Genomic DNA, 20,378 nt, shown 5'->3' with positions numbered 1-20,378 from the left:
ACCAAGCCGAGGGGTTGCTAGTACTGATAAAGATTTTAGATGTCGGGAAGTGGCTGATCCTTCCACCCTCCCCTCTCTTATTTTTTACTGTGCCAAAAACAAAGTATGTTAGTGGAAAAGGACTCAGCCCACAAAGTGTGTTTATGTATCCACTGCCAGAAGTTTATCTTGTGAGGAAAGTCCTGTAAGTAATTGTTTAGTTTACAAAGGTTAACCGGACTGTAGTGAAAGATATTTGGTATTTTGATTAAACGATATGTCTGGAACATTTGCAGCAAGTTCTATAATATGGGGTGTTCCCCCCAGGTGTATGATCTACTGAAAACATTTTTAAATGAACCAACACTAAAAACGGACCCTCTTCTCCCCGCGGTCTGAATTTATTATTATGCATAAGAGGCACTGCTTTGATGTTAAAGTATGTTTCTTATAGTACTTGTAGGAATTTTTAGAGATATCTCTCTTCACACAGCATCCTACTCTATGTATCTTTTGTGAGGCATGTACACAGACCTACTAACTTAGCGAGGACAGGCTTACATGGGAGTACACTGAAAATTGTACAAAGCTTTTGGGAAATCAGCAGAAACCACTTATCTTCATATCCTTTACTAATATTCCTTATGAGACCAACCAACTCAAAGGCTTTAGAAGTAACTGAAAAGCTTTCATTGATTTTCCATGGGCAGTGGATCAGGCCCTACCTGGCTCTGGTGACATTTTTTAATGAATGTGCTGTTAAACTGACATGCATTCACCATATCACAATGTTAGCCTACAAGGAAATGGCTGAAGAGTGATTGGACAGTAACAACTTGAAGCAGTGCAGACATGCAAATAAAGTACATGTATACATAAAATAATAAAATAATGTAAACATAAAATAAATTTTCAGACCCTTTAAAAATAAGTATTATATTTGATTGCCTTTATGATCACCTTCTTCCTGTGATATTGTTACTGTCTTTTTAAAATATCTGATGTCTGATAAAAACTTTATCTGCTTTGAATTATCTTGTGTTTTGTAACGGGATTTTGTAGAAATTATTAAAAAAAAGGTAGAAGCTGTCCAGAAGACATCTTTTTCTTACATCCCAGTGAGAAAATTCACTGCATCACTTTATCACAGGTCTTCAGTGTGTCACAAAGACAAGTCTATGCAATATCATTAGAATGAAAGATAAGGGACTCCATAATACAAAGATGTCATCAGTGATGGGAAAATTCAAGTTTTGAAAGAGGACCCCATTCCAAATATCAAGCTTGAAGGATTTAGTATCTTGAAACATTTTTCAGGTTGGTTCAATGTCATTGTGATAAAAAGGATGTCACTTAAATCACAGTAACCTGATGTGCAAAGTTGTCCTGCCGGATGAATTGCCAAAACTTTTCTTCACAGAAGACTCATTTCAACTAGTCTAAAAACTGACCAGACCCTTGCCTGTTCCTTGAGCCAAACTTACTTTATGGACTTTTTGGTAAAGGATGATCAAAACCTTTCCTTGTAGCCTCCATTCACTCATTGGCTCTCTACCCCTCCTGTTTGACTCCCATTCCCACAACAGGCACTGCTTGTTTGGACATCACGATTTGGGGCTCTACTGCAGTTGACCTGTTCAACACATACTGCTGTAAACTGTTCACTTTACGGGCAATAATTTTGCAAAAAAAAATATTGTTCTTACCCCTCGGGCATGAGAGGCTTGAGCTAAGATGTGTGAACAATCTGAGAAACTAGAAATGCAGTTTTTCACTGAAGTTTCTGTAAAAGGTAGAGGTACACCTTGGCCACATTCACACAGCAGAAGTGGCAATTTGCCCTGCGAAGGAGCCGCAGCAGCAAGGCTGGGCAGTGCAGCACCAGCTCAGGCACTGTTGCAGTACAGCACAGGCTGCAGTGCAGCCATGCCCTAGCACACCTTCAAGACAAGAGAAAAGGCCCCAAGCTTATGCTACTCACCAAGAAACTGCTGCATTAGTAGTAGTGTTAAAGCATTGCAAGCCACATCTTTTGTAAGTGTGAGTGAAGATAAAGGCTCTAGAATTCCCCAAGGAAAATAAAGAGTTGCCAAGAGTTTGGGTGTGAGAGGAAAGGCTGTCAGGTTTGAATCTTCTGTGAAAAGCCAGATCACACAGAGGGAGGGACCTGAGGTCTAGTGATGGCCATATTTTGGCCAGCATTGAAGTCTGGGGAATAATTCATGCGAGGCTCAAGAAAGCCTCTGGAGTCTTCTTTAAATCAAACTAGCACATGAACAAGTGCTGAGGTTTAAGCATTCTGGCTGCTTCTTCAAGTTTGTCATTTTAATAACCTTTGAATGGTCACATAGCCCAAATCTATTTTGATGTGTTGAATTTTATATTGTTTGTAATAATTTTTAAAACTAATGATTACTGTGTAATATTATGTATGGGACTTTTCTTGGAGACAGTCTTTATTTACATGAGAAACCCTTAAAGAGCTACTGTCAGTGTAACATACTCATGTTACAGCACTTCTAAATGGTATTTTAAGATCCTGGTAATTCTCATTGATATGGGAGATATAAATATCTCTTCACCCTTGCCCCAGAGTGCATCAGGAAAGCAAAGCACACAGATCAAGAGGGGGGGAAAAGCCTACAAGTAGTATCAGCGCTCCCTCTCCCCTGCAAACCATCCCAGTAGTGTGGCTGGGCCTGTGTAAGGAGAGAGGGAGAAGCAACGTGCTCTGAGAGACTAGGGCGGGCTGCAGACAGCCTCCATAATGCCCCCTTAATGGCAGAATTTGGGTCAAAAAGATGATGCTTGAAACTTCCCCTGTCCCCAGTCACCCAAAGGATAACAGAGCTGCCTCTCCAGCAGAGCAAAAGGGAGAGGAGAGCCATTTGCCCAGGCTTCCCTGTGCACCAGCTCCTGTGCAGGGGCTGCTCCTGGAAGCCCCAGCTCCCTGACACCTGCACCGTGCTGGGCCACGTGTGACACCCCAGCTTAATCCCTCCACCGAGGCTGCTCCTGGCACCCACTTGCCGTGAGACCTGTGTGTTATGTATCCTCCCCGCAGAGGCTCGTTCCCCGCCACGCCACGTTTTACACAGGAAGGTGTGGGGAGTTTGCTGTAGGAGATTTTGTGCTGCCTTACCTACTGTGCTTAAGGGCTACGCTGGTAACCTGAGGAGTACGAACTCGTCTTCCTCCTATGCCATTCAAATCTGTGAAACCTTGGAGATATCATTTAAACTCACAAGAATACTGTAGGCAGGTAAGGATGAAAACAGAAGATTCCATTAGAACAGAGCACCAAGTGGGATTCCCCTAGGGATGTAAATACCTTCAAGATGAGTGCCTCAGTTTCTCCTCTGGAAAATGGTTGTAAAGATAATTCTGTACCCAGCAAGGAGCTGTCCTGCGGTAGTAACCAGAGCAGCACTTGGGCAGCCAGAGACTTCCCAGTGGCTCTGGGAGCACCCTTGCCATGTTTGTTACTCATGCCAGTGCCTCACACGCGGAAGGCAGAGGGCAGGTTCGGGGGCGTTAAATAGCAAAACAGCCCCTAATCCCTAAATGTTCAGCAGGATGAGTACAGCAGTTTGGTAGGACTTTCCAATATAAGGTGGGAAGTTCTCCACTTGGGTTTGCTGTTTATAATTCCTCTGGCTAAGAATTGCACCTCGGGTTCCTTGTAGCTATTCTGAGGCAGTCTGAGGCGGTCATGTTAGACTCTGTTTCTGTATTACTATGGTTACCATTAATAAAGTTGTCTCCATAAGTTACCAGGAAATAGACAGTAAAGAAATGTTAACGTTTTCTTGAGAACTAGTAATGAGAGAGAGAGAGAGAGAGATGTAGTGCAAATAAAGAAAAAGAAAAATGAGACTAAGCCAAGATAATAAAGAACATGAAATGATTCTGTAACTACCACTCAGCTTAAGAACTTAAATGACATTGCATTATAAATGATAACTATGTTCCTAAGCAAGAAAGCAAATCCCAAGCTCTGTCTTGAGAACTGTAAATGCTATCCCTTTCTGGTCTCAGCCATAAAACTCATAGTCTGGAGCTACTGCTTACTCCCCAGGAAGGGTTTCTGGGCTTTCAAAACTACCACGCTCATCAGAGGAATTTGGGAGCCAGTTTGTACTTCAGATTAGAGTTCAGAAAGTAAGTCCAAGGACATGGGTAGTATTGAGTTAGATAGGAGTTTCATTGATTGAATAATCTATAGCTGCAGAAAGAACAGCTATTTTTCTACCGAGTTTCACTTATCTGACTTTCTTCTGCGGAAAGCTTTTATGGGGTACATCTATCAGTTTGGACACAGAGGTGCAATGCTCATTGGCTTATGTCCATTAAACTATAATGAAACTACAATGCAGGTAGCATTTCACTGTCTTATTTTTATATACCTTAAGTTTATATCATTATCTTCATGTACTGCCATTCTTTTATACATCTGCAGCATACTAATCTCTGTAGCAGATGACTACGTGGGAAAGAAAAGGCCAGAGTTTTCACAGGAATGTGTGTTTTCCTCAATTCGATGACCTAGTCAGGAGCTCCAGCCTCGCTCCCAAGCCACAACCCCTGCCAAACTTCAGGAATTTTAATAAAAAATGCATGAGACAGGTTAATTAAACCTTGCTGTTGTTTTCTGTCTTCCCTTGAGCTCCCTGGAGCGCCCTCGCTGGAAGACCTATCTTGGAAGACCCCATCACCTAGGCATTAGGCACTCATTTGGGAGGTGGCAGATGTGAACTCCAGTCCATGCTTGAATTTACAGAGAAGGGATTGTCTTATGGTCTCCTGAATACCAGGGGAGTATATTAATATCTAATCTATAGGAACCAGGCCTTCCTTCTCAAGTAATCGTAACCAAGCCCCTGGAAATGTTTTCATTGCTTTGAGGGACCCATATTTTTTGTTACATTTTCTCCTGATTTGTGAAATGCCAGCTTTCAACAAGCAAATGATTTGCCAACCAAAAAATAAAAATAACACACAGCCCTGAAAAAGTACCTATTGCTTGTTTTGCCAGCAGTTTTGCAAAAAAAGAAAGTTAAAGACCTGATTGAAATCCCTTTAATAGATTTCGGAAGGAAGTCTACTTGACTTTGCGGCTTCATCAGCAACCTTAACTTTGTTTTCAGAAATTTGAATGGGATTTAGCTGCACAAATCCCACTCTAATCCATAGGAGTTGCATGGCTAAAACCCAAATGGCTCTCACAGAACATCTTGTCTTCTTAAATTAAAGACTTCTGGATTGATTTTCATAATTTATGGGTTTCACAGTTGTTTTATGAAAAAGGCTGTTGGCACGTTGCATGTAAATATGTTTATGATAAATTGTTAAACTACTATTATTCGTTCCATCGGTCTATAGCATACCATAGTCCAGCTCTGTGCTTTTGATAGTACAAAGTCATTACAAAGCTCATAGGTGACTGCCTATTAATGACTAATTAATCACGACTGCACTTTTAGTCTCATTGTGGACAATGGCACAGGTTCCACTGACTGGAATAGGTGTAGGATTTGGCCCATTAATTATGTATGTATTAATTACGTACCTTCTCATTTTTACCAGAGCATCAAGAGATTTGGCAATGTGCTGTATGCTGAGAGTATGCTGCATTTCACTAGTGCGCCTGCTCGATGGCCTATTAAAGAGAGTAACCGGCTCATAAACAGGGGTTATGTGTAAATACAGAGTATGCACAGATTTCCTCCTGGACCCACGTTCCCCATGTCTCTAATAGCATCTTCTGGCCATCCTCGGTGGAGGGGAATGTCCCTCCCCACATAACTGCCCTGACGGTGCCAGTTGGGGTCTGAGGGCCCTTTCGCAGGGCTGGCATTTGTGCATGCTGGGGACAGGGCTGTCCCTAGTCATGCTGTTCCCTTAAATTATTCCACCAAGGTTGTCCCCTTTCAGCCAGGACAATCTTGCCAGCCTTGCACACTTCACCTAGGCGCCAGCCCCGGTCCAGTCACTGAATCCTGCCTCTCTGTTTCTGTTTCCGTGGTGGTGGGAATGGCACACTTGCTTCCTCAGGCCTTTTCTGGTGTTCCAGGAAAAAAGTGAAGCCCCCAGGAAGGGGTTAAATTAGTTAGATGCTTCATTGATTAAATAATCTGTGGCATGTTTACATATTTATACTCAAGGCATTTCTAAGTTTGCTCTTTCTCTCAAAAGAACAATAGCAAACGCTGCTCTTCCGAGGTTAACAGTTTCCAGTCCATCACTTCTTTCACCACATCATTTCATCCTGCAGGTTTCCAGTTTGATGGCTGTTAAAGGTTTAAGAAGTTTAAATTGACCTTGACCTGCAAACATATGATTTACAGTAGATTATATTGTTCTGGAAAAACAAAACTTCTGTCCTGAAGCTAAACTGCATTTAATGATTTGTACGACTTCTCCTGGGCCAGGTTCTGGTGTATTTACTAACACTGTACGTTATTTTAAGTCCTCCGGTAGCCCCACTGATTTTGGAGGCACTCTTCCAAGGTGAGGCAGATTCACAATATGGATAAATACACCAACATGTGATCCACTAATATATTGTCATGATTTCAAAGATAAATTCTTTGATCACTTCTAACCTTGTCTTCAGGTCTGTTTGTAAAGTCCTTGCAAATTACTCAGATATAGTTTAAAAATACACAGATAGTACCTGTTTTCTTTAAAAGAAATCCCTATTGGCAGTATCACGAGATGCCTTGGAATACACTACGTATGTTTGTGCTGGAAGGAGAAAGTCCTCCTTCTACTCTGGAAATTGTGAAACACATTCTAGCTGCAGACTTGAAGGGGGCAGGTTTTAAATCACAATGAATTAAACACTTAATTGTAAAATGATGAAAGAATATCTTCCTGGTGTCCCCATGAAGCTTGAAAGTTTGCAACAATGTGTGTTAAAGAGACAAGACTGGCATCGAAGTGTTCCTGGTATCATTGCTGCCTTTTACCTTTTTTGGCATGCTCTTTAGGAAACAGCGGAGAAAGGAAAATATGAAATTGAACACAGCAAATTTAATTATAAAACAAAGCCACCCACCTTGCTTTCAGGGTCAGGAAGTATAATCGCCTCCTTTTGACGCAAGAATGAGTTTAACAACATATGTTAAATGAACAATTATTTAAAATAAAAGGAAATGACCTTAAAAGCAGCTGCGGTATCTCAGGCTATAGCACCGACAGCAGCGCAGGAAAACAGCCCATTGTGGAACGAAGGCACACGCACAAACGAGAGCGCGCCCGCAGCCCTACCCCTTGCAAAGACAAAAGCAAAAAGCAATCGTTTCAGAGCGCACTGTAAAGTATCTCGCTTACATTTGATTTCACCGGCTTGTTCTGCCTCTGACTTTTTATTTATGTGTGTTTGTTTTGGTCTTTCTTTTTCCTATTTATTTACTCGCTGGCTGCAAGACCAAATCCTAACGCCCGAAGCCACCGTGTGCTGCACAATGGCACGATGACATTGGGTGTCTGCCAGTGCGTTGTATTTTAATGAACGCCGCAAGCGGTGGAAACACCAGAGCAAGCACACCGCTACTAGATGCACACCTAAGAAGAACAAAAAGAAAAGAAAGAGCTTTTTGCAACAGAAGAAATCCATTTTTTCTGGAAAGCACCCGGAGCCACGTGACCAAGCCCGGCGCCTTTCGGACAGCGCAGAACCAGCCTGCAATGGGGAAGAAATTAAGCAGGTCTGCCTCCTCCTCGCACACGCTTTTGAGCCTGTCGACGCGTTGCCTGTCCGTATCCCTCACAGCGCATCTGTAGAGCCATTAAATTGGATAATCCCTCTGGCCTTTGATACATTTCTGGACATGATTATTTCATTACTCGCAGTATATCAGTAGGATCATAATAAAAAGGACTTCTGACAACCTGCCAAGAGTTTTGTGGCCTTGTAAACACAAAAGTGCTCTAATAAAATTTTATTAAGTGTTAAAAAGTCATAAAAAGTGAAATAACATAAACTACAAAATTTACTGTCCTCAGCAAATGCTGAAAATATCGTCCATAGTAAAATTAAATTAGCATGTAATAGACAGCGCGGCAGTGTGGAGTGGGTTTAAAAGAGGATCCAGGAAAAAAAAAAGGGGGGGGGGGGGGAGAAAGATTGCACTTGAACTAAATATGGGTCACGGGGGTTTAGTTTACGGCGATCCTCGCGTTTTACTGGCGGGCGGGCGGGGATGAACGCGCGGGCGGGCTGCGGGCGGGCTGCGGGCGGGCGGGCCCGGGGCGCGGCGGGAGCGCGGCGGGAGCGCGGCGGGAGCGCGGCGGGAGCGCGGCGGGAGCGCGGCGGGAGCGCGGCGGGAGCGCGGGGCGGCCGCCAGGCGGCGCTGTGGGAGCGGGAATGCGGCGGGCCCCGCGCCGCGACCCCCGGAGCAGCCCCGCAGGCCGCCGGGAGCGCCCCCCCCCACCCCAGAAATGAGCCATTTACGGGGATTTTGGCGTCTTCTTGCAAATCAAAAAAAAAAAAAAAAATGGAGCCAGGAAAACAATGCGGGTAGAGCTGGGCTGGAAGGCGCCTCGCGGGGCGGGCAGCGGCGGAGCGGGCTCCCGGCAGCTTCGGCCGCGCCGCTCCCCCCCCGCCCGCCCCGCCGCCGCCCCGGCTCCGCGCCCCCGCGCCCGGGGCAGGGGCAGCGGCGGGGGCGAGGGCAGGGGGTCCCGCGCCGGGGGCGAGGCGGCAGAGAGCGCTCGCCCTCCGTGCCTCCGGGGGCCCGCCGCAGAAGCCAAGTAAGTCGAACCTTTCCGTTGCCGTCGGTGCTGCGCAGGCAGAAGGCGCGGCGGGACACCGGGACAGGGAGAGGGACAGGCTGAGGGACGAGCCCCGCCGCCGACGGCCGCGGCGGGGCGGGGGGAACGCGGCGGGACGGGACGGGCTGCCGCCGCTGGCCGCGCTCCCCCCGGGCCGCGCCGCGCCGCGCCGCGCCGCGCCGAGCCGAGCCGAGCCGTCCGTGGGCGTGGGAGGGGGGACCGCTGGTGTCCGGGCCGGTTTTGGCGGCTGCCTGGCCGCGGGCACTGAGGAAGCGGGCGAGGCGGAGGTGCCAGCTCCTGCTGGCATCGCTCCCCCCTCGGGACGACCGTCCCCGGGGGGTGCACCGGGATTTACCTGCGGCTGGCCGGGAAGGAAGCGACCGCGCTCCCGTCACATGGAGCCGCTTGGCAAAGGCGCCTGAAACCTAAGGCGGGGGGCGGGGGGGAGCGGGGAGGGCAAAACGGTAATAAAACAAGGAAACGGACCTCAGGTTTGCGGGTAGAAAATATCTTAAGTTTCATTTTATTCAGGTGAAGAGGATAACTGATTCTCATGTGGCAAGGCTGATGTTCAAGGCCAACTACTGTACGAAAAATAGTGACTTGCTGCCTAAGCCTGGCTCGCCTCGGAGCCTGGGCTGGTGCACGCTGTAAAGTGGAGCAGAAGTGCAGCCGGACCGGCCCCGACGGGGAGCAGGCAGTGGGAGACCTGTAGGCAAAAACCGGCTTAAGGAGATACACTATATGAGCAGGGACAAAGAGCTTTGTTCTCACTAAGGGGAAAAAAACAGCCATAAAGTTACTTTTCCTAGAAATTCTAACAACCCTGTGAGTAAACTGCACTCCAGTAATTCGGGACCTATACACTGTCTATTAAGGCAGGCTTACAAAGAAAAACATAAACGGTGTTGTGCTTTATTTTGCGTCATCTGAATGAATGGGAAAGTTGCAGGTAGAGTGTAAAGCAGTGCTTGCTTTAGCTCGACTGTCTCAAATTAAGACTGGTTTCTAAAAATAGGTACTTCTGTTTGTACATAAAGTTGGCTAGACCTGTGTGCATATGCAGACCATGCAGCCATAAAATATAAATTTATCTCACTGATTCAAAACTTGTAATGTTTTATATACCCTTATGTTCATTGCCTCCAATTAAAAGAATGAGGATATTACTGTGTAATTCATATATATATATATTTGCTGACAAATTACAGAAATAAAATACATTTGAATAAATAGCAAAAAACTTTGCTTTTCTTCCATCACAGATTTTTATATAAATCTTCAATAATTTTACAGTAATGACTGCAATTAGTAATGCTCACAGGAAGAAGTTGTACTTTTTAAGCCGAAGAAAATGACCACATCACATTGTCTACTGCATTTTAAAAAAAATCTGAGCTCTAAACCATCTGTGGGAATACACAAGTTTTCAATGAACGCTAAATAATGATTTTCTTTGCCTTCTAATGAAATGTTCAGTCTTCTGTCACCAGATATAATGTAAAGAGTGCAAAAACGCAAACAAATTGTAGCAGCAGTGTGATCAAAGCTTTGAACTTACATGAATTAAAAATTCAGCGAAGCATTACAGAATTCCACATACATGTGGCTAAGGTGTGTGCGTGCCTACATAACTTTGAAGATTTTTTAAATGAAATGAAGGGGTTCGGGAGTTAGTTTGCATTACTGAAAGACTCTTCAGGATCAGTTCTAGTATTTAATGGATTTGGAGAACATTCCTAGAAAATCCCTCTTTAGGCTATAGTGTGCAGAGCAACACCGCCTTTATTTTAAAACGCGTTCTTTAAAAAAACTAACTCTGTCATCTGGTTGATCAGCTGTTTGCTATTTTGTGCTGCACTCTGCCTGAGCAAGTACGTGTACAATATCACCGTGTGAACAATCCCATTTGTTCCATGGGGTTTATGGACATGAATCAGGGTACGTGCTTATGTGTGCAGGATCCGGGTTTCAGTGGTGAGAGGAAAATTTTTTTTTCCTAAATTTAGCGTTCTAATTTACAGCGGGTGGTTTTGAGTATGCGGCATTACTGCAACAACAGAATTTTTGTATCAGCCTAATGTGAGGTAAAATTCCCAAAAAAAGATACGCTAGGCGACTGTAGGTTATGTTTAAATGGACTCAATAAAGGCCCGATGGGCAAATGTCTGACCCTGCATTGGGCAAGGCTGGAACTCACGTTGTTTACATCCAGCTTCAGCCCCGCTCCTTTCAGTACCCGACATTGTGCCTTGCACCTCCAGCTGCGATGAGCAAACGCAGGAGTTCTGCCTAGGGAAGTTTGCAGTCTGCCTGTCAGAGGGCCTCAAAGGGTGAGGAAGAAAAGCGCAGTTACAGCAGCCCACGATGCTTGCAGCAGGCAGGATGGATATTGTCTGGGCTCAGGGACTGGGGCTGCACATGTGTCACTTCTTTTGCAGGGTTTCTTTAAGTGCTTGCAGAATTTAAAGGCACGCACCATCCAACAGAGGCCTATCTTGCAATACATAAACCAGATCTTTCTGAGTTGATTAATGGCTTCAGGCTTTTTTTGTTGGATTTTTTATTTTTATTTTTTTTTACTGTAATACATGTGGGCCCTATGCTACAGAAATAGATAATGGATGAAATCTTGGCTCTCCTGAAGTCAGTCACAAAACTCATTGACTTCACTGGAGCCACGTTTTCATCAACTGCATCGTAATATTTTGTATCAGCCATATGGAGGAGATTTAAAATTGGCTTTAGAAGAAATAGAAATTAGCTCCTCTACAAATGATTTGCATGGGTCGTTATCATTTTTTTTTCTCCAGGTAATATAAATGGCAATACTAAGTGTAAACTGCCAAAAAGACAAATAGCTGTATAACATTTTGATTTCCTGTAACTACAGCATAACTCAACTAAAATATTAACTTCAAATCAACAAAGTTGGATTACTGTATGTAAGACCACCAGGTCTGATCTGGACGATGCAAGGGCATGGGAAGACATTCAAAGGCACAAGTGGCTATTTACAGTTCATGACACTCTTTAGGACCATGGAGATGTGAAATTGTATGTCAATGATGCTTTAACACAAGAGGCAGTAGTTAAGCAGGAGAGACGGTATTAATTCACAGCCCTCGCTTTTGCACATTTAGTGTTATTGAATTGTGCTTCCCCTTGATATTTTAAGCAGATGCATCATAATGGACTTCTTAAAATCTGATTTAAACCATAACACCAGGAAGTACAATTTTGTTAAAAATGGAAGCGGGGGGAGAAACTGCTGGACTCCCAGCCACTCCCACACTTGTCTTTTCACAGACAGTTTTTTCTGATCCATTAGCCTGCCAGACAAGGATGGCACCTATCCAGTGTAAATATTACATTTTCAACATTTGGATGGCATTTTGAGAAATATTTTTCATCCCCTGAGAATGTATACTTTATAAGTACAATATTATCTGCAATTCAGAGCTAGATAATGGTAGGATGTGACTTTATAATGCAAAAGATATTTCAAGAACTCTGTGTATGGACTCACTTACTGTAGAATAAAACTTCTTCCTTTCAGTTATTTTAATTTACAGTGAAAATGACTTAAGCACAGCATCAAACACACTTTTTTTCTGGAATAGGGAGGATCCAGACATGATTTTGGAGGAATAACTCCATGTGTAGACAAGATCTGTTGCTACTGTTTAGCAGCATAATCTGCAGTATTGCATATCTTAAAGTGGAAAGCCACACTAGCATCTTTGGCACCTAATATCCTCATTGGACTAAACTCTTCACTGTGTATATTCCAGTAATATCCCACTGACAGTGCCAGATGCCAACAGAACTCCATGTTGGAAATAACTATGAAAATGAGTTGATCCACATCCATAGCAAGCAGTGGATCTTCTTAAAGAAAGAACTTGTTCTGAAATTCCCATCTCTATTTTAAATCCTTCTCTTTCTCATCAAGGGGAAAATGGTCAATATTTGAACTGAGCCCAAATAAATTTCTTTTTATTCATTGTTCTTTAAGTAAAAACAACATAGCTCATTTGTGTAGTCTTGTGTAGGGGAGGAGGCACCGCACCCCGGTACGGCAGTTATATCACAAGCTTAGGCTGTTGTGGATTTACACGGCTGAACTGTATGCCCTGAAATTTGTGTTTACAGTGAAAAAAACTGACCTATCTTTAACTACAGCAGCATTGCTTAGGACTGTTTTAATATATACCAGATACAGTCCATTAAACTGGAACAAATATAATCCTGAAAAGACGAGCTTCACATTTTCCTGGTTGTAGGTAATTTTCCGTACTCATAATCTGCTGTTTTGAAAGAATGTCCTTATTTCCTGGCTTAGAAGTACAGAGCAATGTTTTTTTCTCCTGTTTAGCTTCCCCGCCTTCCCTTCGATTTGTGGCTCATGATTCTTTGGTGTCTTGGGTCCGGTATTTACCCACCTTCAATAAAATGTTATCAACCGCTGCGTGATTCTCATTTGCGAGTCACTGCCTGTGGATATCAAACTCGTAGGTCTGGTAGTACAGTAAAGCCTAGGTTGCAGGGCCTAAGTGAAGAGGGAGCCCGACGCCCAGCTGGCTACAGCGATAAAGAAAAAAAGAAATTGGAGATTTTCATCAAGAAAAGCTGGGTAAGGAAATCCATGCCTTTCAAGCTGGTAGAGGCGTTTCACCATGGACCTGAGGAGAGACAGGTCAGCATGACTGGCTGACTCCTGGCTCGTAACCAGAGCTGGAGAGAGTCCCTGCAGGAGCAGCCGTGGTTCTCCCCGAGCCCATCCGCGGCCCCAGCGCTGCCCCAGCACCCAGGCAGGCAGCCGGGGCGCAGGCAGCCGGGGCGCAGGCAGCCGGGCTGCGCCAGTTCCTTCTGGCAGAGAATCGGGCCTTACATTTCCAGCCTTTGTCGCTGCAAAAATAACCTTGCAAAGGCAAAGCCTGAGTAAACTAAGAAGCTGGCAGGAAGCTTGGAATAATGGTTCTGAGAAGCGTGACTTGTGCCCATCAAATGTGATACCTTAGAGGCCTGGTAACAATGCTTTCAGTGCAAGACAATATTAACTGTTAAAGGGCAAGCCCTGTCAACACAAATAACTGGCTAAACTGCTTATTCTGCTGGTGGAGTCTGTCCGTGGGCAGAGGAAATGCAAATTTATCAGGCCTTGAGCATTCCCGGGCAAAGGGAATATCCCAGCTTGGTACCACGCCATCTCATTCCTGTCACTCTGCTCCCTTGCGTCGCATTGTGTACTTTGCTGAATCAGCACGTACTTGGTGTGCCCTGTGAGGGAGGTGAGATGAGGAATAAGCAGAAGGAATACAGGTGAATCTAGTATTCCTCTTTCACTGAAGAATCTGCCTTATGCCCACATCAGGATAAAGCAATACAGGATGATGTGGAGTGCTATGGGAAGAAGATTGATACATTTAGGAGGGTTAAAATTCTGACAATTAGCAAGAGAGATACAAAATATGATACTGAGTGACAGATACCTGCTTTGGCCTGTCCTAGTTTCAGCTGGGATAGAGTTAACTTCCTAGTAGCTGGTACAGTGCTATGTTTTGAGTTCAGTATGTGAAGAATGTTGATAACACTGATGTTTTCAGCTGTTGCTAAGTAGTGTTTAGACTAAAGTCAAGGATTTTTCAGCTTCTCATGCCCAGCCAGCGAGAAAGCTGGAGGGGCACAAGAAGTTGGCACAGGACACAGCCAGGGCACCTGACCCAAACTGGCCAACAGGGTATTCCATACCATGGGACGTCCCATCCAGTATAGGAACTGGGAAGTGGGGGCGGGAATCGCCGCTCAGGGACTAGTGGGGTGTCGGTCGGCGGGTGGTGAGCAATTGCACTGCGCATCATTTGTACATTCCAATCCTTTCATTATTGCTGTTGTCATTTTATTAGTGTTTTCATTATCATTATTAGTTTCTTCTTTTCTGTTCTACTAAACCGTTCTTATCTCAACCCGTGGGTTTTGCTTCTTTGTCCCGATTTTCTCCCCCATCCCACTGCGGGGGCGGGTTAGAGTGAGCGAGCGGCTGCATGGTGCTTAGTTGCTGGCTGGGGTTAAACCACAACAGGCTTTTTCCTAGTATGAGTACTGGTGAGACCGTTAGTCCCTTTTTTTTTCTAACAGCAACTGGACTACTTTGTCAGTAGAGAGTTTTGTCTGGGAAGGGAATTTTCTTACTGTTGTGGTTTAACCCCAGCAGGCAACCAAGCCCCCCGCAGCCACTCGCTCAGTCCCCCCATGGTGGGATGGGGGAGAGAAACAGAAGAACAACAGTGAGAAAACTCATGGGCTGAGATAAAGACAGTTTAATAGGTAAAGCAAAAGCTACAGATGCAAGCAAAGCAAAACAAGGAATTCATTCACCCCTTCCCATCGGCAGGCAGGTGTTCAGCCATCTCCAGGAAAGCAGGCCTCCATTGAACATAACAGTGACTTGGGAAGACAAACTCCATCACTCTGAACATCCCCCCCTTCCTCCTTCTTCCCCCAGCTTTATATACTGAGCATGATGTCATATGGTCTGAAATGTCCCTTTGGTCAGTTGGGGTCAGCTGTGTCCCCTCCAAACTTGCGCACCCCCAGCCTCCTCGCTGGTGGGGTGGGGTGAGAAGCAGAAAAGGCCTTGACTCTGTGTAAGCACTGCTCAGCAGTAACAAAAACATCCCTGTGTTATCAACACTGTTTTCAGCACAAATCCAAAACATAGCCCCATAGTAGCTACTATGAAGAAAATTAACCCAGCCAAAACCATCACATTTACACAAACCATACAGTCAGTTACATCAGGCTATCAGGCAATCGAAGACAGAAATGAAGCTGAATTTATGACGTCCTGGTCATTCTAGACAGTAAAGTCCGCTCTTCTTCTGTCACTGTTCCTGTAGCAGATAAGCTAAAGAGCTCCTCCTGAAATGCTCTAAGTTTTGGACCTCAGGAGCAAGGGCTCAGGGTGAATCCAGCCACATGGGTTGGAGCCCCTCTGCCACCCTGCAGTTCTGCCTCACTCAGGGCTCTTCAGCAGCACCCACCAAAGCACATGCCTACCCCTGCTTCATGGTTTACACGTTCAGTTCATTAACCAGTGAAGCATCTTGATCCCCTCAAAGCTCCCATGACTGCCGTGTGAGCAAAGCCAGCAGAATTTTGAAATCAAATTGGAAGGCACATCCCTTCTGGTATATACTTACACCAAAACTTTGTCAGTAAACTGTTGTCCATTCTCTGCTTACTATTGTTAAGAGCATGCCGCATGTGAAAGCCAGAGCTGTCGGAGTAGGAAGAACAGCTGAAATATCTCTAATGACATCCAGTGCTAGAAAGTGCTTTGAAGTTGTATAGCTGTTATTTCTTCTCTATGATTTCCAAATGCAGAAGAAGAAAAAAAAAATATCAATGTTAAAAGCATCAGTCAGTCTATATAATTGGACAGTGGTTGTCTGTGTCATTTCTTTTCTTATGATGATGATCTGAAGAAGGGAAAGCAGAGAATTTTCTTGATGGTTATAAAACATGCCTTATTTACTTCTGAGACAAAAAAAAATCCTACATAGTATTTGCCAAAGGCCAACATATTTAGGTATTTCAAAAAATGCATTTTTACCTAGTTATGTTTGAGTCTCGATGGAGCATCTCACTGTGATGTGCATCACTGAGGGCCTCTAAAGTGCCACCACCATTTTTCATCATCATCCATCCATCAGTGACACTGTCACTTTGAAATCTAACAAAAGTTTGCTGATTTTTATTTATTCCCATTCCTATCAGATCGCTGTTATCCCCATACAAGACAGGGCCAGAAACACTATGGACTCAGCCTTAATGAACTCACTCCTCAGACCTTGCTAGTACACTGGGGACTGCAAGTTGCCATGCCCCTTTTAGGAAGGCCGGTATAGTCCTCAGTGATCTGCTTGGCCAGTTTTGCCAGCCAGCATAAGAAAATACATTTGGATGAGTTTTAGCTTTCTCAGATCTGAGGTGTGATGTAAGGACTGGGAGCAGGATTGAACCCCAGGGCTGGCAAACCCCCTTCTGAGCTGATTGCTCAGACCATTGCACACAAGCTCCTCCTGAAGTAACGCCAACAAATACCAACACAAGATACCCCTACAACTGATGCGGACTGTGAACACATAATGCTGCGCTCGCTCTCTGGTGTATTGCATCTGGACCTTGTAAAAATCATAACATTCACTCCATGGCTATCATTTAATGTGTGTTTTGTTGTGCATTTTAGATCGTGACTTACTCCGTGGGAAATGGTAAGACTATCTGCCAAAGGCCAGATTCTGCTTTTTTGACTTAAATAAGCAGGTTTTTCACTTGACTGCAGTAGAATAGTTACTCCTCAGCATGAGCAGAGCCAGGAAAATGTGATACCCTGGTCCTGCACTTAGTTCTGCAAGCTCCAGTGAACACAGTGTGGCTGTGCATGGCCACTGGTTCCCATCAAAGGGCTGGGGTAGATATCGGTACGTGCCTTGGTGTGTGTTGTAGCTGAAATAGTAAAATATGCATACTACTTCACTATCTTTACTATTTTACTGTTTCAAAGCACTGAAAGTACTTTGAGGATTTTTTCTGGTACTGTCCCACATTTCCCATTTCGTGTATATACAAATGCTAGTTCTTGACGCTCTGTATCAGCTAATAAACCAGAAATCAAGGGCAGAGCTGCAAGAACATTTAACAGCATAGTAGGTGGAAAGGAACTACAAATCTCACCTGTTACTCTTCCCAGTGACCCAGAGAAGAGAAAGAAAATAGAAAGAAAACTGCTGACAGTTGTATGCCCACATAAAAATACTAAAATACAAAGCTGTTTACAAGTGTTTCATAATAAAATCCTGTCCTGATAAGAGTTTTTGTTTAAATTTTGTGCTTATATGTGACTTTAATATATCCAAACCATTTTCATTCATCATTAAAGACATATTTCTTCTTGTGATTACATCTAGGAACAACAAAATTAAAGCTTTCTAAAATATAATTGCCTGAAAAAGGCAACTGTTGATACACTTGTAATAGCCCCATGACTGACATATCTAGCATGTTGAACTAAATACACAAAGTTAATCGCTACGTGGTTTGAGCAGTGAAGGAATTGCCATAACTTTTATATATGACTACATTACAATGTTTAGATAAATTGCCTGATGTAGGTCAGTAAAGTGGGACCAATTCATTTTTGTCTGTCTTAAAAAGGGCTCAGAAAAACACGATTCCTCATCAAACATCCACTGAGAAGACAACTCACTGTAATACACTGAGATAAAAAATGGATTCAGGAGAGGAACATGCTTCTGTATCTGGCGGGTGCTAGTTGTCCTTGACAGCCAATGAAGAGTCACATAAAGTTTACATTAATTGATTTTATTCTTAATCTGCTTGAAATTTTGTCAGCCAAAAGGAAAAAAAAAAACTGAAAGACCCCCAGTCACCCACTTTATATAGTGTATAGCTGTACAAAAATGCTGCTCTGGAGAGCTGATCTACCAGCAAGCTGCAAAATGCTGTTACAAGTTTTACACATGCTTTTCTTTTGTCTAGAGCCACACAGACTGTCCACATTTTACGTTGCTACCTCTAGCGTTTATATTTCACCACTGTGGACTGCAGTGTCACATTACTGTGAGCCCCCTCACCTCTAACGCCTCCCTTCATGATGCATTTTCTCCCAACAGTGCTGGAGATGGCCTGTAACATAAAAAAGCTTTCTCAGTACGGGAAGGTGCCAACACAGGAGATTTCAGTGCAAAACTACACAAAAAAGTCCTTACTATTGGCACATGTTTATGTACGTTTTATTAGCAAAGAGGGGAAACTACAATGTAAAGGAAATCTCTACTCAGAGGAGACTTCAGTTTCCTTAACTTCTTTTCTGGATGACTGGTGTTAGAAGTGCTGTGATTACTGGGCTAAATTCCACCTGATTACCACTTTAACCTTACTCCTCTCCACATATTGCTGTCTATAATATATCCAAATAGTCAGCAGAGTAGCATGTTAGTTGTGTTCTAGAATTAAATATTATCTGCTTATAAAAGATTTCAGTGATATGGCATTGCTAACCAGAGCTGGGCAAAATGCTTCAGTCAAGTATTTTGTTTATCAGAATTTTGCATAAACAAAGATTTTTTTTTTAAATTCCCCAAATGAAATAAAACTTTTTTGTCTTTATATGAAACTTCTCTTCTTTTTTGTCTTTAGATTCAATCCTAAAAGATCAATCAAGACACTTCTAATTGTGCAATGTTTCTGAATACCTAATATCGATTTCAGTGAGCTTGCAGTGTATAGCTACAGTCAAATTTGCTTGTGCTAATTGTCAAGAACTGAGGTGGTGATTATTTCATCAATAGCAAACTCATTTTCTGAGTGTTTGATTTGGAGGAAGCCTGTGTCACTTCTGCCTGCTGATGAAGCTGTTCACTGTGTTACCCTAGTGTCAAAACGGGTTAATGCAGTGTGGCCCATGGCCATCCTTGCTACAAGAGTAACATTTTTAAATGCAAGGTCCTGACAAAGAGAAGGGGGATGAAATCCTATCATAGAAAGGAGCTTTTCTTTGCTCACTCCCATTAAGTTGCCCAGCTTATCGAGGACAGACGTTCACTGCATGCACACATCTGGCCCAGCCTCTCTTCGTGTAACATCATTCATCATGACCTGTCATGTTAGCCATGCTGCCCACATTCCCCCAGCACACTGCAGAAAACTTTCCTCTCTCAGCACCTTACATTTCACTCCCTTGTAGGCATCCTTTGTTCATTCTAACAACAAAATGGTGCCATTCAGGAGCTGTAGCAGTGTAATTGGTAGTTACACAGCACACTCCTCCGGTCACTGAGAGGTCTGCGAGTGCACGATCGCGCTAGGATTGCTGCAGTGTCATGTACTGATCAAAAAAAAAAATGTAAACTAATATTTTAATGATGCTTTTTGTCCCTGTGATTTCAAGAACACTTTGTAAATATTCATTCTCTCCACATACACGCTATGTGAAGCCAGTCCAGAGAATGACAAACTGAAGCAAAGTATGGCCTTGCCTTTACATGGCAATCAGCAGTGAAACTCAAAGTTATCAGACTGGAGTCTGATAACTCCCCAAAATGCTGATCTCCCCATCCTACTGATTAAATATTAAACTTTTTATTTGGCATATATTAGTAAAAAATATAGGGAACCTGGAATAAATGAATGAATCTGAAAACTAATGAAATAAGGAAAATGTTGGTTATTTATTTATTGGTAGCGCAACATGCTGGGAAGTATTAAGTCTCTGTGGAACATGAGAGTAAAAAACGTAATTATACTTGTCTCATTGCTGCTGTATAGTTGCTGTGAACCCTAGTGATCCAAGCCACTATTTCTGCTCTTTGAACATAATTTCGGATTTTTTCCACTTCATACTTCAGCCCTGCCAGTGAAGTAGGCCAGTTCATTGCAAGTTTATGACTATTGAGACAAGAGTCATGCAGATGGAGGTGTCCTGCCATCTGTGAAAAGGGAGGCTACAAGGACAATGCCTCCCAATTATGACCTCCATGGAGGGACCAGGACAGGATGGTCAAGCAGCCCATGCCATTGATAAGTTGGGCCACTCC

At 43.7% G+C, this 20,378-nt stretch overlaps 1 long non-coding RNA gene across 1 annotated transcript in view; it reads left to right on the top strand.

The window, feature by feature from the left end:
- The window catches only part of LOC138685112 (uncharacterized), a 176,541-nt gene extending 161,813 nt beyond the window's left edge, over positions 1 to 14,728 (top strand). Inside the window, exons 6-7 of the long non-coding RNA XR_011324340.1 lie at positions 7,411 to 8,733; positions 9,286 to 14,728. This is a non-coding gene — a long non-coding RNA (uncharacterized lncRNA). The remainder of the gene's footprint in view (positions 1 to 7,410; positions 8,734 to 9,285) is intronic.
- The last annotated feature ends 5,650 nt before the right edge of the window (positions 14,729 to 20,378 follow it).

The sequence above is a fragment of the Haliaeetus albicilla genome, chromosome 4, assembly GCF_947461875.1.
Source record: "Haliaeetus albicilla chromosome 4, bHalAlb1.1, whole genome shotgun sequence".
In the NCBI taxonomy this organism is placed as follows: Eukaryota; Metazoa; Chordata; class Aves; order Accipitriformes; family Accipitridae; genus Haliaeetus; species Haliaeetus albicilla.
This window is presented reverse-complemented; position numbering and strand designations above follow the sequence as displayed.